This window comes from Mauremys reevesii, linkage group 1 (genome assembly GCF_016161935.1).
Source record: "Mauremys reevesii isolate NIE-2019 linkage group 1, ASM1616193v1, whole genome shotgun sequence".
Lineage (NCBI taxonomy): Eukaryota > Metazoa > Chordata > Testudines > Geoemydidae > Mauremys > Mauremys reevesii.
In genome coordinates this window covers 192,315,100-192,341,797 of record NC_052623.1, presented here as the reverse complement: position 1 = coordinate 192,341,797, position 26,698 = coordinate 192,315,100, and the positions used below count along the sequence as shown (strand labels likewise).

Sequence of the window (26,698 nt, the reverse complement as noted above, 5' to 3'; positions counted from 1 at the left end):
TTATGTGTTTTGTTGTCAATGAAACAAAGGCAGAAAATTTAAAATTGATAAAGGGAACACAATCTAGGATCAGAAGTAGCCTATGGAATTCATTGTCACAAGCAATCCTTGAGGGCAAGAGCTTATTCATAAAAGGACTGAACATTTATATGGATAATGACAACATCCACAGTTCCTTGAGATGGGCATATTTTTAAACAGAGTTTGGCAAGAGATAGACCATCATGCTGCAAGAGCACAAGCCAACCTCCAACTGAGGTGTGTAGGAAAAAAATTCCCCTGAATCGCTGGTTATTCCCCACTTGTCCACTTCAGGCTTCTTGCACATTCTTCTGAAGTATCTTGGGCTGGCCACTCTTAGTATTTAAATAAATGGACTATTTCTCTGGTATGGAAATTGCTATGTTCTTACATAGCTATAAGATTAAGGCAAGATCTATTCTGGTACACCCATATCTAGGCTAAAGAGCGCTTTATATAAATGTAGCTTTGCCAGTGAACATAAAATATTGAAGAAGGAGGATACTGTCTCAAATCTCTCTTAGCATATATTTAACAGCTGTGATGAAATAGGAATTCCTGTAATTAGGACAGCAATGTGCTCACACCAATTTTTATAGATTCAATTTATTATTTTTAGCTTCTAAAAGAAAAATAATATCTGTCTGCTACTGTATGTTCAAGGATTTAGCAGAGTCAGTAAACATTTTCAATTGAATTGAATTTATTAATTCATCCCCATCAAGACTCACAGGAGTTTGAGATAGAAAAAGACCAATTATTGGTAAGTCCTCGAATCCATCTCCCTGCCACCATAGTATGCTGCAGTTTAGTGTTTTCTCCAGCTAGATTTTAAATGTCTCAAGTGATAAGACTTTCACCATTTCCCTTGAGATTGCACTCCATAAACTACCAGATCTCACTGTCACATCATTCCTGATAACTGACTTACATTTTTTACCCTCCTAAATTGTGTAAATTTGTACTTACTCAACTAATTCTGTTATGGAAAGTTTAGATTCTTATTTGAATTTTATAGTTAATGAAAACATTACATTACAGTTTCCATTATTTTAATTTGTCCTCTGTGTAAACCCAAAGGAGAAAAAAAGGAGATATCATAATGGTAAGTTGGGTCCCAATAAAATAAAATAAAATAAAGCATATGTGATTCTCCTCTCACTTCCACCAGTCAATAGTAGTCTAATGATATAAATCTACTGAGAGAGAAGAATCAGGTGCATTATGCATATATCTTCCATGCTCATTTTTAGCAGCTGTTCATCACTTGTTTCACACTGTTCACTGCTCCATTTGGATCAATTTCCCCCACCTGCAGGAGTCTCCTGCTGATAGAATTCATTACTTAAATGCAACAAAGGGGTAATGATTTGTCTGTCTTGAGCAGATGGATTTATCAGCATGTGCATTTTTATCGTGACAGCAAATGGGAGTACTGAAAAGGCAGGTGCTATGCACACATGTTATATTTTACATAATGAATTATTGTTTTACTTCTCTGGATGTTTTGGATAGTTTGAAAAATGTGTAATTACTGTAAAGTCCAATGAAAGAGCCAGAATAAACCTACGTACTCAGAATTAATTGGTATTCAAGTTTATAATTACTGGCTCTGTCAAAGAGATCTATTCTGATTATTTTGCTTTATTAGTACTGTCACTTCTTTTGAATTTTAACACTGTTTAAATCAACCTGTCTCTAGTAATTTACATGAGTTACACAATTACACAGGTAGCAATTAGAGTAGCCTAGGCATCAAATGTAACTATTATTAGAATTGTGGACCTGTATATTTTGTTCATTAGGTGATTATAATTGTATGGGTAATGAGAAATGGATATATTCTGTAGGTAGTTTTTATATTTATTATTATTATTATTTTATTATTGGAGTTCTTGCACTATTTAAATAGACTAATTTCAATGCTATTTAATGCTGGAAAGAGTTTGATAGGGAAAATGTAAACTCAGGTTAGCTGAGTTACTTTATTATGTCAGAGTGTCAGTTTTATGTTTGAATATATTAATTGTTTAGAGAAAACATTAAATGGTGTAAAAAGCACAGCCATTCATTCTCTACTACATCATTACATGAGGTCATATCATTTGTGGGTGAAATCTATTGGTGTTTCGAAGGTCACACTTCTACATGGTCCAAAATAATAACGTATGTACAATATTTCCTCCAAGCACAAAGCAGTCTCATTCTAAACCTCCCAATGTTCCAGAGGCTGTTTTCGTTACTGAGAGATTTTTCTTTGTTATCTCGCTCACTGGACATCTTCAACACAAACTCCTGTGGCAGGAACCTCAATCCTCTATTGAATTCAATGAAAATTGCACATGCCTTTCAGCTCTCAGGATTTTTCCTTTCTTATTATAAAGTCTCATTCAATACAGCTACATCTTCGCTGGCTTTGAGTGGTAGAGAAAAAGTAGGCAGTAGATCTGGGCTTGGAAATATTTTGTGACAAACAGATGTGTGTGCTTATTCAACCTGTAAATTAACATACCCTAAAATATATACACTCCATTTTCAAGTAACATATTTGTGATACACCCAAAATCATCTGTATAACCTGGAGCTGGCTGCCTGAAGAACTATTTGTGATGTAAAGAGGAAATCAATACATAGACCGATGGGGATTTTAAGTACTTTTTGCCCTTAGAATATTTTGGACATGTTGCTGAGATGGCTATTAGTAAGATGATGGGATACAGGCGTGTTTCGGAAGGAAAAAAATACAGGCTAGTAGCCTCAGCAGAGCACTGGGAGACAGGAACACCTGAGCTCTGATACCAACTCTCTTCTTGCCTCAGTTACCTCCCCTGATCTGCAAAAGGGGCATAACGCTAACCTATGATAATGGGACAGTGCAAGAATTAATCAGGTAACATTTCTAAAGCACAATAAGTAAACATTTCTGCTTCAAAAACAAGGGCTCCTTCCACATTATCTGAAAGAGAGTTTCCTGTAGTTGTCAGTAGCGGGGTACCCTGACACCTCCTGGGAGGTACTGGGATTCAGATACACCTCTAAACCATATTTCCTTCTCTGCTTCCTCTTTGCTCCCAGAGGGTAGTCATTGTCTGTTGATCTATACCACTTGTAAACTACTACTCCCCCTACAGCTGTGCTGGCCAGCAAAATGGGGGTCCAGCTTAGCCTCCACCCTGTCCCCACTTCTTCTTACCCATATCCTACCCATTACCAACCACCTGTGCCAGGGAAGGAATAAGTCGACACACAAACCCTCTTGCTCCTGTGTGTGCAATGCCAAGGTTCGGGTAGCACTTGTCGAGTTATAAAGTAGGTACTTACTCACTCACTCACACAGGCACATAGTCCAAGTTACAATATAGTCCTTAATTTGCAGACCACCCACTTCTGGGACTGGGATGAAAATAAATTACAAACAATATACCCTTGAGGCTGTCTCACATTCCTCCCTGTACAGGTTAGTGGTACACAAACTAGGACAATATAACCTAAGAGCTAAATATTCAAACATAGGCACATAAATTAATCCTGCAAAATATAACTTGGCTGATAGGAACTGGCAATTATACTCACAAAATGGATATCTACATATGTGAAAACCTCCCTGCATGTGCAGTTACTCACTTTGCGCATATTCAATACTTTTTGAGATACATTTTCAGAAGGGCAAGATCCACCTTCCCATTTTATGGATATAATTTGCATATTCAATTTGTACCTGATTTGTGCCTTTAACTACTTACAACTGAAATAAAAGTACATAGATTAGTCTTTGTAACTCAACAGTAGGTGCGTATGTTGCAGGGGCAAATTGCAAATCGAAGTTATCCTTCTGAAATTCTATCCCTTTGTGCAATTATCTTTGCAAACTGGGTGCTATTTTGAAGGAGGAAATGGCCCTATAAAAGGCCAAGATATGCCCTTCTATACAGACATGTGACATGCACTTACAGAAATAGGAAGTATATGCATAGAATTTGGCTTTCTGTGTCTATGACTTTGAAAAACAAACTGTGTCAGGCTAACCAATTACATTTATTTGACTTTTATATTTTAAAATGGTTGGTAACATGAAAAACTATAGAACTAAAATAAAAATGATTTAGAATAGACCAGTAGACAATTAAGTAGTATAAAACACAGGCCTGTATGGCAGTTTCATTAATTTGTAGATAAAGCATATTGCTTTGTATTAATAATATTACTGTTTCAAATAGCGGCTAGTATTAATGAGACTGTTATTGATTTATTTAAATCTCATTAGGTTTTTTTGTAAACTGTATTGAATTGCATTTAAAATGTATTGGTTTGTTTATAATTATTTTGTATATGAATCACAATGTGTTGACCTGTAAAGTACAGTACACTCACTCATTTGCATAAATTGTTGATTTCGATTAGCTTATGTGTAGAATGAATGGGTGTACATGTCTCTTTAATTGGTATGTTTATGTTAATACTTAGATTTGTGATGACTTAATTTTGTAGCTAAGGGGTATTTCACAAAAGATGTGATCTCCAGACTGCCAAGAATAATCATAAACCACAACACTCCAATTGCAACAAGTAATTTCATGTATTTAATGTCAACAGAAAGACACCAATTCAGAAATGACAAACACGGAGCCAGTTTTATTCCTGGTGCAACTTCAATAAAGTTGCAGAATTCCACTGAAGGCAATGGAGTTTAATGAGGTACAATTTGGTTCCTTTCTGTCTTTTCAGAACATGTCCTTCAAATGAACTGTTCAAATCCAACACGTGGCCCTATATATGTTCTCATAACAGTCCTTACAGTTCAGAGAACCATCTACAACCAGAAGGTCATAGACTCACCCAAGGAATCCAATAGTGATGATTTTTTTCTATATTGTCTTCAGAAACAGAGGGTAAAGACCTATCATTATTTGGGCCCTAATTCAGTAAGGTATTCCTAAAACTTTAGTGGGATGACCCACATCTTTAATGTTACACATGTGCATAAGTAACTTGCTGAGCTGGGGCCTTAATGTGGTGCCTAATATTGTATTGCATGACCTAGAAGTAGAGTGGAATGAAAAAAAAATCAGAATTTTCCGTTCCCTGGGGAACTCCAGTATTTTGACATTTGTTTTCATCCTAAAGTGGGAAAAAATATTGACTTTTTTCGTTAAACTAAAAGTTCCAAAAAAATGTTGATCTGGAAATAAGGGAAGCCTTTCTATGCCCCCCTCTCCTACTCCACTGGCCCTCATCTGAGGGATATACCTGGGAGAAAAGGGGCATGGTGAGGGCAACCCTGTGCCTGCAATCCCCCAATGCTGGAACAGCACTTTGAGGCTATTGGTAGCCAGTGTAAAGTAGAGCAGTCCTGAGGCTGCTCCTCTTTATGCCAGGAACTATCCAACTGGCCAGATAATCTCATGATCAGGAACACAAAGTTGGCTTAAAACCACCTCTGCCTGTCTCCCTGCTGGGTGACTACAAGAGTAGCTCAATTACGGCACAAGACCGCAGCCTATAAGTTACAACTTTCTTTATTTCCTGCCCTTTCTCAAGCTTCCAAAATATCTTAAACTAATAATGGAAGGACAAAGAAAGATATTATTTAAGGAGTCTAACTTAACACAAAAGCTAATGCATTTCAAATATAATTCACTGATGTTCACCAGATTAACAACAGAATTTGTATAAAGCAGCATGCATCTCTTTAAACCAGTGTTCCGCATATGAAAAATGATCTCTTTAAATATTAAACATCAGTTACAGTACAGCTAATGCAAACGTCAAATAGGTTCCACAGTACCAAATGAAATCGGTTTTGCTAGCAATATGTGAGAAACGGGAATCAATGTGTGGTGCACATGAATAAATACATTTCATAAGTGGGATCGTGTTTTCAGTTTAGTACTTTTTCCTACTACCATCTAGAGGAATTGGATAGTGGGCACTACACAGCTGGAGCATTTCAATCCTGGATTTTGCTTCTTTATTTTCATTCAATCTGTGCCAGCTGCTTCTGGGGCTAAATCTGTCTTCAGATACATTCAAGCAAGCAAGCCCACTGAAGTTAATGGAGTTCCACAGAAGTAACCATGGGCAGGATTTGGCTCTAAGTGTTTCTGCAATATGCTCTGTTTGCTTATGAACAGGTCCACCCTTTGAACTATGGACAATTGCTCAGTCCACCAACCATGTTGCTCTGCATGCAACAGTTCTCAAACACAACAGATTATAAAACCCCTGAATGTCTTTTATACAGAAAAAGAATTTGAAACCCATAAACGCTGAGAGACAGATCCCTTGCTACACTTCGTTGTAGTCACTTACATCATGGCAAAATGGGTGTAAAATGCTACAGCGTCAAAATGGCAATTTTGCACATTTGTACAGCTGTAAATGACCACACACACTGCAAAGCAATAGGGAACCTGGCCTTCAAGGTTCTATACTGACATTTACTATTTGAAAACTATTTTTAATGCAAATATCTATATTTTTGGTCACATGCTTTACTCATGTCATATGTCACTCTCAGGGATTGTCTACCCTTAAAATGCTACAGTGGCACTTAACACTTCTGTGTATACACTACTTATGCTGATGGAAGGGTTCTCCCATCAGCATAGGTAATCCACCTCCCCAAGAGGTGGTATCCAGGTCGATGGAAGAATTCTTCCATCGACTTAGCACTGTCTGCTCGGGGATTTAGGTCAGCTTAACAATACCGCTCAAGGGTGTGGATTTTTCACACCCCTGCCCAACATAGCTAAACCAACCTAATTTTCTGACGTAGACCAAGTTTTAGTTATACAAATGCTACTGTATGTTTGAGAGATTTATTTCTGTGCAAATTCCACACCAATTCCATGTTCTTAGCAAAATACCAACTTTACATCATTTATACCAACATATGAGTTAATGATCTGTGCTTTAGTTTACCCACCCTGGGACACCTGTTAGGGCACCCCAGGACCAGCGGCCTGAGCTGGGACCATTCACCCCCGAGAGGAAGGCAGACAACATTTAAAACCCTGCCTGGTTAGTTCCAGCACCTATCCCCACATTCCATGGGCAAATCACTGGCTTGCTCGGGGCCCCATTGGCATAGTGGGAACTGCAGGCAGCTTGTGCCACTGCGATCCCTCCTTTGGGTGAACCTACCACTTCTGGAGGCCAACAGCTGTGTGGTGAGTATTATCAGACCTTCACCTCATCCTGCAATCTCTCAAGATGCATCACACATGGCAAACATTCTCATAGCCCTAAGATTTCATCCTTAAAGAAAACTAACTCTTGGGAATCCTCTTCCAAAACAAACATTGGACTACTGGTTCTGTGACTACTTCTGCTCCGATAAAGTGACAACATCTTCTACTAAGTCTGGCTGCAGCTGCACTATTCTGAAAAGGTCTGCTTTTTTTGCCACAGCAAGAGATGCTGGAATGTTATTCACTTGCCAACCAGCCCAATTTACCCACTGGGTCATACTCTAAAATACAAAATAATGACACTGAAAATAGAAAAGAATGCAGGGGCTATTTTTTGCACTTATTCTTTTTACTGTCTGAATAGAAGACTTAAAAGAACAATCCACCAAAATTTACAAATGTCACATTATTGGAAAATAATAAAGATCCATAATTCTATCTGATGGTCCAAGTGTTTCCAGTACACTAATAGACAGGTTAGTGTCTAGGCACCAAACAGAAGGATTCAGAGTCACTCTTCCCTGTTCTTCCCTCAGTTGAATCTTGATTCTACTAGCCAAATAACTTCATTCTTACTTGTGGTAAACTTAAATAAGCTGTGTTGCAGCTGGGCACTTATTTCTTGGAGACATTTGGGCAGCTGTCTGGTAGCTTTATCTATTCCAGAAGGATACAAATAACCATGTGTTGCCAATGCACTGTTGACATTTAAATCCATATAATCTCACTATGCCCCCAAGTTGTTTAACACAGATGATGAAAAGTAGAGAGAAAAGCTATAAGTCTAGTTAATGTGAGGGCTCTCAGTGAAGAAAAGCAGTCCTAAGACCTGTTCTGAGAGGAATAAGAGGACTTATCTATGAGCAGTAGGGTCTACTCTTGCCATGTCACCCATATAAACCAACAGTGCCTTAAAGGGCAAATGCAGAGGGTAGATCTATAGGAATAAACATGGATGTTTTGTCCATAGTTGATGGCTACCAGAATGCCCATCAGATAGCCAGTGTAACCAGTGCTGACTCCAGGCCACAACCAGGCTTGAGGGATAACTGAGAGGCTCTAGGTTGCTAGTGCAAATTAGCCAGTATCAGTCATCAGTTCACATAATAGGTACTCAATCAAACTTTCTAATAGCAGTCAGGAGGAATTAAGGGAGCAAAGTAACAAGTATCCTTAGCATTTGCTCTGATGTGTGCAAAGCAGTGGTAATCAACTGATGGTGTTTTCAAGCAGCTTGGCACAGCTATAAAAATAATCACTACAGACAGAAGTGTTTCAGGGAAAATAAAGTTCAGGATTAACAAATTGTCTGTGAATCATTAAGGAATAGGGCATGAAATGATATTAAGCCATGGCAACAAAGGGCTTCCAATTATTTATGAAAAAAGCCAACCGAGACAAACTGCTGTAGCATTCATTAAACTAATGAGGGGAAGCACCTTGAATTGCAGTTCGAGGATAATACCTTGAGGTCAGAATAAAATTTGATGCAGCTTTGGTTTGATCTGTCTTCTGAAAACTGTGACATTCTGTTTAAAAATTCAGCCTTATAGAATCTGAAGTAGAAAATGGTTTTGACTACCTATGACAGGGTGCTGCCAGCAGCTATAAACAAAGCCTCTTTGGGGACACAGCATTCTGATCGCTTAGAATACAGGACAACTGGGTGTAGTTAGAGTAGGAGGGAATCAGGTGGTCCAATTGGGTTTGGAAGGTTAGAGGGTATCACTTGTAGCTGTAGGGAGTCTGATGAGCTAATTAGCTTACCAGCTGGATAGCTCAGAAAAGAAAGCAAGCAGGATAAAAGGCTAGGCCAGGGAGTGGGGAGGTATCTGCTGCTATTGTGTATTGTACCATAAGGAAAAATGTAATAATAATAATTATTATTATTAATAAAGCTATCTGTGAAGGTAGCCTGGTGGAATGTATGGACTGTTTAATCAGCAGGAGGACTTCCCAGCATTTCCAGGGGTAGAGGGGAGACCCACTTGAACATTTTTAGAAGAGCAGTGTAAGTGTGAAAAGTGTAGTATGCAATTGTCAGTATTAGTCCATGTTGAAGGAGGTGATGAGTTTTGTGTGCAGTATACCTTGAAGCACCAATTACATTTTAAAAATAACTACCAAATATAATAATTTGTGATTGTCACTGATAATAGATTTGGGAGAAACCTTCTAAAAGGGCTGTAAAATCTATTACTAAGATGGACCAAATTGAAAAATAGATGGGTTTAAATGATTGCCAACTAAGATCAGAAGCTTCTATTTGCTTCTAAAAGAAGGGGCACCCCCAACTCATGTGAAATAAGAGTACTAACTAGGGCCTTGGATCTGATGTGTACCAGGCACTTCCTGAGAATTGTTGAACACCAGTAATTCTCAATGAAATCAAGCATTGGATTAGTTAAATCTGATAGGGCTCATTTTGGGCTGTAATCAACTGGAGAAAAGTAGCTCCAAGATCTACTGGGTGATTGCCTAACTTGGTTCAGCATGGTTCTTTAAATGCTTTAGCTTTAACTGTGTACAGTTTTCATTACACACAAAATACACACTCTTACACCACTTCCAAGATAAGAAAAAGCCATGAGTGGGACATTTCCAAAGGCAGATGGACTGATTATTTTCTAAATGATGAAAGTTGCCTTTTTTTTTCTTGAAGTCCAGTTTCATGGAAAGAAATAGTGAGTAGAAATAGGGAGGTGAGTATTGTGTCTGTACATAGCATTAGTGAGACCACTACTAGAATTCATCTGCCTCAGAGAAACATGAAAATCCTTATAAAACACTTACTGAGTGTGAATTTTGTTTTGCAGTTTAGGAAACAGACATTCCTTCCTGACCATTGTGGCTAAGCTTCAGCCTTGAAGCATGAGATTTGATTACTCCTATTTCAGCCTGGATGATACATGTTATCAATGGTCATAAAACTATCCTCACACTCTTTAAACTCAGGTATAATATTAGGACCAAATTCACTACTGACAATCTTATGTAATTCTATTGATTTCAGGGGATTTATACCAGAACTAAATTTGTTCCTTAGACTCTGCTTTTTTCTTTTCTTTTGTGAATCCAAATCTAAAGCGAATAATTTGGACCAACAAAATCATTCACCTCTAATTTACAAGAGATTAGGGTTTTCCCTGCATCTACTGGTATCACTGACAGATTAAAATAAAATCTATTGTGTAGCAGTTAAAATATATATTTGACCTGCTTGTACAGTGTGTTAGAGCACAAAATAATAATAAAAAAAGCTAATCTACATCCAGCTGGAGGTTGACATCATCAATATTGCAGATGGTGCAAGAAAGAAAGAGGTAAACAAAAGCATGCCAAATTGGCTTGTTCTCTGTAAGAAACACAAGGAAGAAATCAACACTTTCCAAATGGAAGAGGACAAAGTGAGAAATAAAAGTTATGCTATGCTGTATTATGCAAAATGTTCTCAGAGGGTTTACTATGATGAACAGTAGAGACCAAGGAACAAAATAAAACAAAACCCATGGTAAAAAGAATTTGACCATATCCCTTTAAATGCCAGAAGTCTCACTTCAATCTGCTTTATGATGTAAAAGATTCCTGTTGGGCTGGCTGTCCTTCACATTCTGTGCTTGGAGTTCTCAATCATTCTTTGGAGGGGGGAGCTATTGAAAACAGGCAAAGAGGATTGAAAGTCTGTGGGTTGGATACATTTTTTATTTCTTTACACTTTCGGTAGTCAAAAAAGAAAACCCCTCATCAATCACTTGGATAGAAGTCCACAGGGCACCCATTTATTCTGTTCAGAACAGGATCTGATGAGTTCAGATCCTTATTTATGTTCTTTCAATGCTCAGCCATTACATTTTCTTGGCTGTTATCTGAGCATTACTATTTATTATTAGTCCACAAGGGAGATCCTATTGCCGTGATCTGTGACATACTGACCTAATTCATGTTTGCTGGTCATATTACATTTATTGCAATTACTCTTGAAAGGGAGAGGGTAATTTCTTGAAATCTCATTAGAGGAAAGGGGACTCCTGTTGGATTCCCCTTATGAATTTTCTCTGACATTACCCCAATCTCTGCAGTTCCAGTAGCTTGAATTTTTGTGAAACAGCCTAAGAGCAATGTTTGATTAATAGAAATTTTAATTAAAAAACTAGCAATGAGATAGAGTCACGTTGTATAAATATATACACAGTGAAATTCATTTTTAGAGATGTCAAGTATTAACATCATCTGAATTTCCAAAAAAGAATGAGAAAAATTCCGTAGAAAGAACTCTTACTGTAAAAAATGTATACAGGGCAATGTGTCTGCTCTGTATCTAAAGTAACTGAGCAGGGTGTCGGAGAATTCCTGGAAGGAAACACTTTCTACTAAGCCACAGGATGGATCTGTGACCATTACTGCAGTCCTGAGGCTGTAGTACCCTCTCTGTCTTGCCTAAACCCTAATACACAGGCAAAATGTCTACTGAATACTCATAGCACTAGATCCACCAACTCTACTGTGCCAGGCATAGAGCTGCTATGCAATAATTTTAGGAATAGTATGTGTGACCTAGTTATTTAGATCGGCTGTATAACTATATTGGGTTATCAGAATGTTGCTTTAATTCTGTGGGATATTCTGCTATATTGCTTTAATTCAGTGGGAGCTATTACCAGGAAGAAGACAATAGCTCACAGATAAGAACATCCCAGCGTATTCATTCTTGAAAGACAATGGGAAAGTTTCTAGCTTGGAAGATCCTGTGTCCACCTCTAAGGAAGCTGCAAATCTTATTTTGCCAGTGCTGGTCGTAAATAGATGAACAGGCTATAAAAAGTTAAAAAGAGATTCTGTCCCTTTGAGGGGTGTGATCAAATGACTCAGCAGGATTTATAGACACACTTTCTGAAGCAGACAAAGGGAACTCATTTGTGAATTAATGGAACAGACTATCTCCCAGACCCTAGATCTTGGGGGAGCGGGGTCTGTAGAAAGCTTAGACCTACCAAGATCTCCATGTGAAAGATGAATAGACACATGAATACCTAGACATGTGTATAGTCTGTTTATTGTTCAAATAACTTTTTCTCTTAAATGCTTTGTGTCACGCTTTCCGGAGTGGCTCATGACCGTGAGTGCCAACCTCAAAGCAGACTGTCGAAAAGCAGCCCAAGCAATCCAAATTGGTTTTGTGTTCTATAATTAGATTTCACCAACCCAGTAATATGTGTGAACTCCTAAAGCACTGTAACAGTATTACCATGGAGTCATAGACAATCCCCTTGGGTATTCCAGTCTATCTTCCCACCCAAGTAAGTTGGACTGTGTGGTAGGTGGTCACTTTACACCAAAAATCACAATAATATTCAGGTTATTCCCAGTACCAAAGGACTAGTCTCTTACCCCATGTCATTTGTATTTAGATCTCAAGCCAAAAAGGTCTGTAGCCAATCCTGTAATAAACTAAAGATTTATTAACTAAGAACAGAAATTAGAGTTATTTGCAAGGTTAAAACAGGAAGTATACACATACTAGTTACAGTCAGATTTAAAAAGATAATGTAAGCTTCTATAATAAGCAGCTCTATATGTCGCTTAGGACGGACCCATGCCAAACAGCCTGGGGAATCTCTTGCTTATGTTTAGAAATCTTTGCCCCTCAGTGTCCATATGGCATAAAGATCCAAATTTCTCCTTCCCAGGGATTTTTTATGTCCCTTACCCCAGCATCCAAACTGACAGGACAAGTGTCGGTGCCTGACTCCTCTTCATGGAAGTGGAGAGGGCAATCAACAAATTCTTTGTCCTGTTAATGTATTACCATGGATCTTTTGCTTTCAAAGGCCCTATTGTCTGCAGAACCAGCACTTTACACTAATTAATGCTTCTTTTCCTGGTTGGTGATCTACACAATTACAGAGATTTACAGTGCAAACACTCAATATAACTTTATACCATGGCATAAAGATATCATAAGTAGGATTAATACATGCAGCATCCTACAAGTATTCCATAAAATCTAAAACTATACACATTCCAATAAACACTAATGTGATGTTGCACTCTATATGATTTTATGAAAGTATGCTGATGAGTGTGAATATAATGTAACTAAAATATGCTTCAGGCAAAAGGTCTCTTGTAAGGTATCATTACAAAGCTTATAATCTACTGTGTGGTCATCCCATTTGTATAAATGTATCACTCTTGTATCTGAAACTAGAAATATGAAATATGACTCTGAGTCCTACTGTAATTATGCAAAGTGTGGGCCATTAATGGTGGTTTGAAATCTTGAAGGCTCACATTAACCATGACAATTGACTGTAGATGGCTCTGTTTTACTTGTAAGTCTTACTGTATACCTGTGTGGTGGCAAGTGGGTAATGAACTCTTACAGTGACATGTGATCATGTCACCTGAACTGGAATCCATCTTTAACCTGGTGGTTTTCCATTTAGAAGGGGGGAGGGACCCAGAGAGGGACAAAGGATTCCTGCCTTATGCAAAAAATATATAAGTGGGTGGAACAGAACAAAGGGGGAGCCATCATGAGAAAGGCCCTAGCTACCACCTGAGCTAGAACAAGGGCTGTACCAGGGGAAAAGATTGTGCTCAGACTAGGAAAGCATCCAGTCTGTGAAAGAAACATCTTTGAGGGTGAGATATTATCTATATTCAGTTTTATTACTGTATTAGGCTTATACTTGCATGTTTTATTTTATTTTTACTTGGTAATTCACTTTGTTCTGTCTTTTACTACTTGGAACCACTTAAATCCTACTTTCTGTATTTAATAAAATCACTTTTTACTTATTAATTAACCCAGAGTATGTATTAATACCTGGGGGGGGGAACAGCTGTGCATATCTCTCTATAGTATTATAGAGAGTAAACAATTTACGAGTTTAGCCTTTATAAGCTTTATACAGGGTAAAACGGATTTATTTGGGGTTTAGATCCCATTGAGAGTTGGGCACCTGAGTGTTAAAGACAGGAACACCTCTGTAAGTGGCTTTCAGTTAAGTCTGCAGCTTTGGGGCACATGGTTCAGACCCTGGGTCTGTGTTGGAGCAGACTGGCATGTCTGGCTCAACAAGACAGGGTGCTGGAGTCCCAAGCTGGCAGGGAAAGCAGGGGCAGAAGTAGTCTTGGCACATCAGTTGGCAGTTCCCAAGGGGGGGTTCTGTGATCCAACCCCATGACAACTAATATCTATTTTAACTCTACTAACCCACAGTTGAGTCAGACAGGTATGAGTTTGTCAGTAGTCAGTAAGATCTCAGGTCTTGGCATGAGCTGGCACTTGGTCTTCCAGCATCACACTTTGGTTCAAAATCAACAATTCTTTGCTTTGAGGAGGCTGTCTGGCTACTGGATGGCACTGGTCATTGCTCCCGTGAAGTGGAACTGCAATTGATGAACCTAAGTCAGATCTACTGAGGTAATTGCAGTGAGTACCATGGATCTGCAGCACAATGCTCGGTGTGAGAGGGGATACACATCAACGAGAGCAAGAAGAGTCAGAGGGGCTGTCAGTTTGATAACTGTGATACTTACCACAGCTCCTTTCACAACACCGATGCCCTGCCCCCAACACTACTGCACACAGGGAGCCCCATAAAGCCTAACTCTTCGCAGGTTCTGCTGCACATGGGGACCATCTGCACCTACAACAGACAAGGGAGAATTTGCTCCCTAACCCTTAAGTATTTATATCCTTGAAGTTGGCCCTGAGCCTGCAAAGTAGTCCATGCAGAGACTTACAAAGATCAGCAGATTTTCTGCAGGAGTAAGAACTTCACTGACTGATCCCTTTGCAGGACTGAGGCTTTGAAAAATGTTACATAACCCAACATCATTCAAAAGTATTTTCTAGTTAAAAATAAAAAAACACTGAATTGAAGTGACCCAATAGACAAGTTGTCATGAACTATGTCATTAGTTTTCTTCAGCCAAATACATCCTTGGTGTAACTTCATTGATTTCAGTGATGTTATCTGGCTGCTTATTCCTAAGAATGCCATTTAAAATCTTATTGATAATAATCATGTGAGCATCTCATTATATTGTTTCTTAAGAATGGGAGGGAAGAATCACCAGGGAGGGAGGAAAAGGCTAATCCATAAATTTCTCATTAGCTGAAAGAGAGAGAAACATTTGCTTGAATAATTGAATATGTTTAGCATCATAGCCTGCAGTTAATCATGTTTACTTATCCTTACTTTTACTGCATTCAGAGAATAATATTACAAAGACTTTAACAAAACATTAGCTATCAATATGCGAGCTAGCTATTTAAAAGAAGTGCATCTAAAGATGCAAATTCTTTTAAGGAATGGGCATACGGCTATTTAGAATGTCAATAAAAACAATTAACTTTGTATATGGTATCATTGCCATTACCAACCACCAGCGATGAGCAAACCTTGGAAATAAAATGGAGTGAATAATTCACTGTAAATAATTTATCCAATTAATTTACTCTAATTTTATGCTCACAGCATATCCAGGAACAACTCACAATTTCATATAGAGTTGAATTTTTGTTTGCACTGACCATTAGATAACCAGTAGGCAAAATTTGAGCTGGTTTGTTTAGTTGTGATAGGTCAAAATTACCCACAAATAATTTCTGTTTCCTGTGGGGCAGAGGGGAGAAGGAGAGCGTGTGTGCATATGTGCATGTGCAATGTTATTTACAACATTTCTTTGATTTTGCTGCACAAGCCTTTTTGGAAAGTGAATTTCAAGCACTCCTACGTTCACCAAAAAGAGAACATAAGAAAGAACATAAGTACACAAGAAGTGAACATGGATATGGCCAAATTAAGTGCATAGCTACAAATTATTTTGAAGTATGAAGTATTTAGGTTGACTGGAAAAAAAGTACTTGGTTTAGAGATGGTAAAAATGGAGGGGGATTGTGGTTTGCAAAAAAACTTTGTTGACCCATTTTTCACTTTCTTTCTCATGTTCATCTCTAAATATTCTGCTGTGTAAATTCTTTGTGAAAATATTTTGGGGGGGAAATACGTTTAATTGCTTTGGACACATAATCTCATTTCATATCTCTTAATGGGCCAACGTCTGGTGAAAATTTTCTTGTGAAATTTTGCACAATTTTTTTAAATCATTTTGGGTCATTCCTCACCTTTCATATTTTCACGGGCACAATTTAACAAAATGGCAATTTCAGCATTACAAATACGCACGAATCTGAATTTTAAGCTGCAAATTTCAAACATTCAAGTTCTTAGCCATATTCTCTTAGGAATAGGTGCATATCTGTTCCTGAAATGAATCAATTTTCACTGGCAATAGGGCCATATTCAAAGGAAAGGTTTATACAGCATGACCAGTGTTTTTGGCAAAATGAACTGTCAGTGGCATTCAATACCATTGGGCTCCTTCGCAGAATTGTCCTTTCTTTGTAAATATTACTTATACTTCTACTAAAAATCTTATTTTTTTTGTCTGAAGTTTCTGATCACATTTCCAGTTGCAGGAAGACCATGAGTGGCAGGTACTCAAGATGTACTGATGGCAGTATACATATAGAATGCTTTAGAATTTGTGAAAATTTTCATATTCCAGGACTCTCATATGATGAAATTACTATTGGTTAATTTAATTGCAATGCACTGGCAATTGGCTGACCATTGTTGCCCCTTGCAATATATTAGGCAGTGGTTTAATGTATTTAAAATGTTAATGGATTGGTGCTAAAATGGTGTCATTGGCCTCATAGCATGATCTCTTGCATGACCCCTACTTTATCAAGAGACATGACTAAAAATATTCACAGCCACTGTCCATTCTGTTTGGATATAACACCTGGAAATCCAGACCTATTGAATAGTGTTATCTTGGATTTAAACATACCACAAGGACATTTTTAGTTGATTTTATTTTATTGAATATCCTGAAGGATTAGGGCAGTTAAATGGTGTGGCATGTCAAGAAATGTCCATTTATTTTTCCCAATTTTTGTTACACTTCAGATCTATAACTGCCAGTTGTATTCTGTGTTTTCATTGCCATGCAGATGACAGCCAGCTCTACCTATGTTTTTTAATTCTATCCTAGTTGGAAGGGTTTGTGCCTGCAGAATTGCTTTTCAGAGTTTCAAGGCTGAATAAACTCCTGCTAGTATAAGCTAAATCCAAGTAAAGCTCAGATTCTGATCATTGGCAATTAACTGCTCTCTGGCCATGGCTAAATTGGATTGCATTTTCTTTGTTGGTTTTTTAAAGTTCACTTCAGCATACTATTAATTTAATTTATATCTGTGGTTCACAAATTTCTTCTGATAACCATTATTGAAAGTTTTTCTACCCATTTGAGAAGAATTCATGATTTTAATTCTTTAAAAACTTTTAAAAATATTGTCACTACAAATGTTGTAAATGATTTATTCACCTGATATGCCCCCATTTTTTTCCTATTTAAGAATTGTATAGAAATCAATCATAATCTTTACAGATGTTTTCACTATTTTTAATTGTTCAAAGAATAACGTATTAATATATTGATCTTATAAACTTCTCTGAACAGTTTGTAGCTACTATTCTACTGAGCATTTGATATTTGGAATTCAATACTCACTCTGTGTGACTAATCATCTGCATCCACATGGTATGGTTTCTGTTGCACGACTGGATGACTTAACTCTTTATAAACAGAAGCAGCGTCTGAAGCAATCATTAGGGCACACCGAATCTCTCAAGCAGAGGATGAAAGGAGAGCTTTTTAGGAATTGATTCCAGATGAGATGGCCTAGTAAATGTTAGGATACATAAAGTCTTCTTTTGTCCTCTTACACAAAAAAGAGCATTATATTTGGCTATGTATGTGGACGCCAACTTTTAAAACAGCTGGGATAGTGCATAAACTGAATTCATTGGTCTCCATTTTATGCTATGCTATACCTTACCAGCCATTAACCATAATCATCAATTTCAGAGACAAAGTGGGTAAGGTAGCATCTTTGGTTGGACCAACTTTTGTTGGTCTCTGTGTAGCTCGAAAGCTTGGACAGAAGTTGGTCCGATAAAAGATATTACCTCCACCTACCTTGTCTCTCTAATATCCTGGGACCAACACAGCTATAACAATACTGCATACAAGGTGTGTGTGCAGTGCTTTACACAGGATACAGTCATATGCTTTTGTCCATCTCACTATATTTACTATATTAGAGCTAGTCTATGTTGTTGGGTTTCAAGGCTAACCCATCACTATCAGGGACTGATGCCCAGTGCCTGAACAAGGCACTGGGCACCAGTCAATCAATAGTGATCAAGCATTATGACACCACTCCTTGTTAAGGCTATTCGGGTTTGGTAATGCACATTTCACTGATTTTTAATGAAGTTCATTGCACTGGACCCAAAAGTTAGTAAAGCAGCATATATATTTTCCATAAATACAGAAATAATATGTCCCAAAGACTAATTTTCTTACAATCCGGTCTTCCTCTGTATTTTGAGCTATAGTGCAATATGCTGAAAAGAAAGCAAGTCTTTAGAGATCACAAACAACCAATTTCACAGTACAAGCAGTCGTAAATAGAGCTAAATTCCCTCTAGTAATACACTATTCATCTTTGTGCTTCATTGAGTTCAAAGAAAAGCATTTTTCAGAGTTTAAGCAATTAAGTTTACATTTTATTTTCTCCTTGAGAAAGGAAGTTATCACAAAAGCATGGGATTAGGAAGCCACTGTGCGACTGGAGGTATTTTCTGTGTATGAAATTTCAATTTAGCAAAGCACATCAAACCCTAAAGGCAGTTAAGACCCAATATGCTAAAACCATTTTGTTTTCACAGCATATTTATTTTGTATCAGTCCTGACCCAGTTGATTAGCTACTGAATTAAAATGGCTAAGCATTAGATTCAGGTCGCAGCATCTGCTGAACGCTCACTACCAAACTCTTCTTACTGTTTACTAGACAAAATAGCCAAAGAATACTTTAAAAAGCATGGGTAGATATAAAAAGGAATCCCAAATGTGGTATGTGGACACATGCATGATGCAGATCAGAGAGCTGCATGCCAGTCTGACAGGAAGCTCTGAACTGAAGAGAAAACTACATAAGATTTTGAAGGAATTTGTATCAGTGTCCCCATCACAGCAACGATTTGTTGGCCTGCTGAGAAAAGCCCTTGCCCAAAGGAGAGGTGTGTGTGTGTGTGTGTGTGTGTGTGTGTGTGTGTGTGTGTGTGTGTGTGTGTACAAAAAAACCATGCTATGTGTGGCAGCACAAGAACCTATCAAACTAAAAGTTCCTGCACAGTCTATGCTCTAGGCAGTGCAGGCACTGCTTCCTCTGGCTCTCACCCTGGGGAGCTAACACTGGAAAGAGGATTCTAGAAAATGTATGTTAAACTTCTGCACTGTTTCAGTGAAAACAACATACTTACACACCAGCTGGACTACACAGGAGATCTAAAACCAACATCCCCAACCACTTATTGTCAGGAAAGAGTCCATCCAACAGCCCTCTTTGTAAGAGTGGGGCTGTTAATCCTGGTGTCCTGGGAAAATTCCATTTTGTTTAATTATACTCAGCCTACCTAAATTCCCTGTGCAGTTTTGACTGGGTTGTGCACACTGTTCAATAGTTGCTTTGTTTCACCCAGAAAGGGCAATATGTTAGTACTGCGTGAGGTGTTCCTGAATATAAATTGAATACTATTGTTTTAAATTTGCCTTCAAACTGAAAGGTACTATAAGGACGTAAGATCATTATCATTACTCACCTATAATCTCATATCAGGTGTTGTTACTTTTCAGCTGCTTTTGATTCCATCTGTTGGGGAGCATTCCTACACAGCGTTGCTCTGAGCATCCCTCCCATACAATGTGATCAGAGTTCCTTGTTTAAATCAGGTCTAGTGAGAGCAGGCTTACATTTCCTGGGAGAGGTTGTTAGGGTAGGCTCCACCCAGGGACTTCAGTGTTGCAATGCTGAATCTCACAAAGCCTAACTTTCTGGGCACCTGCAAAACCACAAGAAGGACACTGAAATCCACAAAGCCGAATTAGGCACGTCAGGTCCCTATTCAAAGAAATGGGAAAGACAGATGCCTAAAATGCTTTATATAAAACCAGCATCCTAAGCTAGCCAATGGGAAATGCTGATGAGAGTGTCATATCCTAAGCCCCTGCTCTCTCAGAGAGATAGGCGCCTAAATCTGCACTACAGGGAAGCACCTATCTCTGCCAGTCATCCACGGACAGGAACCCTTCTCCTGGAGTTAGACAGCTAAGGCACCAGTTATGGGGTGAGTTCAGTGCCTGCCTCACTCCATCCAAAATGGAGTGTGTAAGGGGAAGAAGGAGGAGGAAGCAATGGTGCTAACTTTTTAGCCCAGTGGTTAGAGCACTCACTTGGGATGTGAGAAACCCAGTGTACTTCCCCAAGGTCAGGCAGCTTGAAGAGCTATCTAGATCAATGGTAAGATTTCTTGAAAGAGGTCCAATAGCCAGGAGATCCAACCCAATTAGAAGGTACAGCGAGGCAGCTGGCAGGGTTGGGTGAGGCAGCAAGGCAGGATCAGGTTGTGTGTCAAGACGGGGCAGGCAAGGCAGCAATTTAGGGCCAAGTAGTGTCCAAGTAGCAACTAGGAAGCAACGGCTTGTTGCTCAGACAAGGCCAGAAAGAAAGCAATAAGTTTATATATGGTCACTAGACAATCAGAGTCAAGACCATGTGGCCAATCAGGAGACAAGTCAAAGAACCCTTGACACTGACACACCCAAGTCTGCAAATTCCCTGGTAATTCAATGAGTTGGTGTGATGTGAGGACTAAGGCTACTTCCCAAGAACCTACTAGGCTGGGGTTCCAGGCCAGCATCCTAACACCACTGTTGAGGGTCCCCCACCCCCTGCCTCTGTCAGAGGAGGTAAAAGGATTTAAGCAGAGGTCTCCTACTTCTCAGGAAAGTGCTATAGAATACTCTAGCATGGGGATCCCTCAGTTTCTCCTGTTGAAGCTGTTCTACTGTGGATAAATAATGAAAGAATGATTGGACCAGGAGGACTGGACCTAGGGTGTCTCACCACCCTGGTAGTTGCTCCAATCACTGGAATACAGGCATTCTCTATCTCTGGACCAATGACTATTTAAGTATTGATCCACAGTGGAACAGTCATTAGGAGGAGAGAGAAAATGACTCTACAGTTCATGGATAAGGGCACCCACCTGCGAGGTCAGATCTGGCAGAAGGGAAACAAATTGAACCTGGGTCTCCCAGATCCTGAGCAAGAGCTCTAACCACTTGGAAAAAACTTATAAGATGGGTACCTCCTCCTCCAGCCAGATTTTGAAGGGGACCCAATCTGGTAAGCAGCTTCTTAGCCAGCCTACCAGACTTGGTCCCACATGTGACTTAACAGGCGAACACCTATCTTCCCTGGTTTCTGAATTGCTCTGGGGCTTAAGTGGGAGATAGGTGTCTGGATGCCTAGAAGGTGACAGCTATGTACATGCCCAGGGTCTAAAGCTTATTATGCATCTAGGGGACTTTTACAATTGAAAGTTAGGCACCGAGTGAGTTTAGGCATCTACTAGGTTAGGCAGCAGCTAGATGGGAATTTTGTGGATTGCAGGACTGCCGTGCACAGGGACTATTTGTTGTGAACAATTTATTCACCCAATTTTGCCCTTTTTTTTCAGGTTGTGGATTGTCCACAAGGAGGTCATGATTTGTACTTATTTGTTTGTTAGATTGTAGATTGTATTAATAGATTTGGGTATGTCTGTTTTTGTATACTGCTTGCAATGAGTATTCTTTTTAGCATCTAGAGTTCACTGTTTAAGCGGTGTGACTGGTTACCTAAGTCACGAGTTTCTGTATCCTGATTGGATGAAATAACTCGGCTGAACACGAGCAATGCTTGGAGACATCATTGGGGTAGTAGAGTACAGTCCTGTAAGAACAGCCGCAGCCCAGCATGGTAGTTACAGGACCTCCATTTTTTAAAAACCAGCGTTTCAGGAATATGTAATCAGCAGGGACTGACAGGACATGTAGCTCTGGAATCATACAGCTGATCACATGAGCAAGGCAGAAAATACAAGGCAAGGTCTGATAGTTAGAGAGAGGCCTGTAGAGAAGCAGAGACTGCTTGGAAGTCTCTCCTTGGGGAAATCTGAAAACCAGCCATAGCTGTTGCACAGAACCCAGGGAAGGAGCCTGGGGGGGCTAAGCCAAGGATTTAACCTCTGTAACTGAGGGGAGACCTCTGTGAGCCCAGAGGAGAGCCAAGAGAGGCTAGCAAGGGGCTGGGACAAAAAGCTGGTGAACAGGCAACGGGTGGTCTTGGAACACTGTGAACCCCTGTAGCACATGGGTGAACTGACTGCCTGGAACCTCTGCACCAAAAGATGGACCCTTGAAACCTAGAGAAGGGGAAATCCTGATACAAGGGGTGAAGAGCTTAGAATGTTTGGGAATTTGTGCTTGGAAATTTTATTAAATGACACCCTAGAAGAGCTGGGGTTTTTAAAAAACTTTCAAAGCTGTGGGAGAGGGGCAGGGGTGATTATACTGAGAAGGGATTCTGAGGCAGATGGGCCTGTGATGAGGGTCCAGGGAAGGTGATCCTACCAAAGGACCATTTTAGGGAGACAGAAACAGAAGACAAGCAGGCTTAAGATATTTAAATCACCTTCTGTCCTCCTTTATACAGCAAGGAACATTGTGTTTGACTTTTTTCATGGATCCCAAATTTAAAATTAGCTGGGTTCCTCCCTGACTGAAGGAGAGATACATAAGCCTGATTTACAGTTATTTTAGCAGACTTCATTTTCTTTTGTCACATTCACAAGAAGTGATTTTGTGAAATCTTCTCAGCTTCTGATACCATCTTCCTCCCTGATCAGCACAGGTGCTTGCTGGTATCTCATTTCACCATGGCAACAGCAGCAGAGGTAGTGCTCTTCCCATGCCATCAACAGCCCTTCCTTGCTGCCTCTGTGAGCACCTCTATGACTGTAGACAAATATATATTGACCTGTGCCATGTGTAGAGGTTGTTCTCTAGAACCAAGGCCTGAAGACATTGAACCCCCACTTCAGTGTCTAGCTGCAGGACAGGAACTTTGCTTCATTGCTGAGGGCAGAACAATGTCTAGACCAGCAGTTCCCGTACTTTTACTAAGATGACCCACCAACTGCATTGTCTTTTTTTGTAGTCCATCATTACATATATGCACGCTCCCCATCCTGGTATTGCAACTCTAATCCTGGCCTGCTGAAGAAAGGAGGCCCCAGGGTAAAGGGAGATGGAGAGTGAGGCCACCCCACAGCAGCAGCTCCTGTTCCATGGGGCTGGGTCCAATTTCCTGCTCTTGGTGCCGCCACCTGACACTCGGGGTCGCAGCACCACTCAGCTTTTGCCCAGCTGCCTCGGGCACAGCGCCACCGGACAGGAGCTGCTACTGCATATTGAGTGTGGTGCAGGCCTGCTCTCCAACCCCTCAGGCCCCTCCACGTCAGGCCAGGTGAAGAGTGTGTTTGCCTAGATCAGGACCTAACGATGAGTTAATGGAGTCCTGGACATGACGACCTACCTGGAACCTTCCTGTGATCCACTGGTGGGTTGGGACCCACCATTTGGGAAAAATTGCCCAGACATGGGACTTACTGGTGCTATATGCCCCCTCTCCTCCTCACTGATGCTGGTGGTCAGTGATAACTCACTTGGGTTTACTTAATTTGTTTAAAAATTAATAGTTTTCTCATTTGTTATGTGACAATAATAAAGAATCACAAAGAGTTACTTCCTTTTAATGCTGACTTAGGAATTTTCAGTCTGATCCTGTTTCCCTAGTCTAACAAACTTAGTAAAGGCTTGTATACAAGAGAGAGTAGCATTGTGAATGTGAATTCAAACTAATTTAGGTAAACAAGTGTCAAACCCTGTGTGCACCCTCTTATTTGGGCTTAATAGTGGCTTATAGGGGTTTAGCTTAAATCTTTTGGGAACAGGTTTAAACTAAACTGAAATAAGGCACTTTTAAATCCAAATAATAAGAGAGTGCACATGGGGGTTTACACTTGTTTAACTTAATTAGTCTAAATTCACATTTTAAGATAAACCATTTCAACTGGCTTGTGTAGAAAAGCCCTTTCTTCCTCTGCTTCAGTGCAGGGATTCTTGCTGGACCCCATTCTAGCTCCCACTGCTGCCCAGCTTCCTGCTATAGTTTTACAATATATATAGCCTCACATCTTCCCCATCACACCCCTTTTTTCTGCATAAACAATCAACCAAAAATAATACGATATCAGAGAATAAGATGAATCATTGGTTATCCATCAAGTAGGCCATTTTTGCCAAACATGGTCCCAACTTCCTGTATAAGTTTTATGAGGCCCATCTCAATGGCTGGGCTTTGGTCTCAGAATGCAACGTTTCCATTAATGACAAAGCTGTCAAACAAATACTCCTTGCCTTTGTAGTTAGTATGCACTTTGACTACAAGGCAACATATCTGTCTCCCCAGGCTACTTAGCAGGACACTGGGCTATTCCAATTTAGGGCTAGGACTTTTCTTCTATAAGTCATTCCACAAATCAAAATCACCTCGCTTAACAGTAGTATTACAAACCTTGAGAATAACAAGCTGAGCCAGTTAAGGTATGTTATCTTTGGATGCAGATCTCAAGAAATAGGCATCACTCAGAATTATGAGGACGCTATCCCCAATTCTATTTCTCTGAAAGACAGATGGACATACTCCTTTCACCTTCCTGCCTTTGATATTGTCATTCCCATATTTAGTATTCTCATAGTGCCATTTCATACAAGATAATCAGGCATGCTTTTTCAGAGACACTACCCTCATTAGCACAAAAACACATGTTCATGTATGAATTAAAGTTCCTTCCCAAACTCTTGTGCAAACAAGAGTCACATGAATGTTTGCTGCAAGCAAACAAAAACAATATAAACATTCCTGGATTTTAGAAATATGATCCTGAATAATTATTCGCCAGTTCTCTATAAGATTATATGCTATGTAGTGTATATATGGTATTGTTCCTCTATTTTAATACCTTTAAACCTTTCTGCTGAAAAATGCTATAAAACAAAGTTTTAAAAAGCAAGTATATTCTTAGTGTTGCAAGTGCCGTGTAACCATAAATAACAGGATAAAAATATTGAAAAAAACATTGAGGAAATATGGTACTAAGTGAACTCAAGGCTTGTGAAATTAACAGCACTGAAAATGGAAATTTGCTATTTATCCTGAGAAAAAAGTATATCCTGAACCAAAGCAATGCTGACTCTTTCCTTTACCTTCCCTCCCCTGTCTGTTCTACCCTACCAGTTCTAGGGGAAAGAGGGACTGAGGGTGGGATTTTCAAAAGGACACAGCACTGTCCCAACTCTGTTTCCATCGGATCAATGTTAAAACTCCCACTGACTTCAATGGGAGGAGTTAGGTCAATGCTGAGCACTTTCAAAAATCCCACACTTAGTCTCCATCCATTCAGACTTTGGTGTCTCTGCTAAGGCTACCGACAAGCACTTCAATTAGTATCCAATGCTATCATGATAATTTTTGTAATGTGAAAACCTGTTTACTAGGAACTAAACTGAGTTGACCAGCTCCTGAAGAAGAGCTCTGTGTAGCTCAAAAGGTGGTGTATTTTATCAGCAGAAGTTGGTCTAATAAATATTACCTCACCTCACCTTTTTTCTCTAATATCCTGGGACCAACACTGCAAACAACCAGCTCCTTACATACAAAGACCCAATTCACTCCCTTGAACACCTGTCAAATGGAAACTGATTTTTGTATAGTATAAATTTAAACCAGTGCCCACACTTATCCTCCAACTCATTCCTAGCTTTAAAAAACAGCATTAATGCCCCAATTCAAAGCACCATACATAACCTTGTGCTTAAGTTAGTCCCTATTTAACAGATAAACATATGCTTAAGTGCTTTGCTGAATTGGGTCTAAAATATCAAGTATGATAGGTCTGAGTGAGACAAGGGGCCAAGCTAAGATTCTAACATGACTATCTGCTGTTCCTTATAGACCGCACACCATGTAAGTGGAGATAATGTCCATGTGTTAAGTTGCAAAGCTATGATAGAAACTGCACCACCATGTGAAAAAATTAAGAGCCATAAGATAAATAAATGTATCACGTACCTCTGATGGCAGCATTTACCCGCTGCCCATTAATCCATCTCTATTGGGATGATTAACATTCCAAACTCCTGCACAGATTCAAATTGCTGCTATTCTTTTTTTCTTTCTTTCTTTTTTTAAAATAATCAGCCCTCAGTAGACTTTGTCCCTTCTTCAACTCCAGAGTGTGGCATTCTCTCTAGGAATTGCACCTGTCTGAAGCCCAAGTTCAACAATATTCAGTTTAAGGCTAAGTAACAGTTCTTTTGCACATAAAATCATCACAATTTAAACTGTTTTCTTATTACACTGCAAAGTTAAAAACAGGATCTCAATATCAT

At 39.3% G+C, this 26,698-nt stretch overlaps 1 long non-coding RNA gene across 2 annotated transcripts; it reads right to left on the bottom strand.

The window, feature by feature from the left end:
- Window positions 1-7,741: 7,741 nt before the first annotated feature.
- LOC120395779 lies at window positions 7,742-26,481 on the bottom strand. 2 transcript variants are annotated; one of them, XR_005592784.1, is made up of 4 exons: window positions 17,805-17,820; window positions 12,600-12,659; window positions 10,768-10,861; window positions 7,742-7,868 (listed from the first exon to the last, which is right to left on the bottom strand). It is a non-coding gene; the product is annotated as an uncharacterized LOC120395779 (long non-coding RNA). The 2 variants fall into 2 exon arrangements; XR_005592783.1 differs by lacking the exons at window positions 7,742-7,868; window positions 10,768-10,861; window positions 12,600-12,659 and adding exons at window positions 14,786-14,866; window positions 19,963-20,202; window positions 26,379-26,481 and having other exon boundaries at window positions 17,805-17,975.
- Window positions 26,482-26,698: the final 217 nt, after the last annotated feature.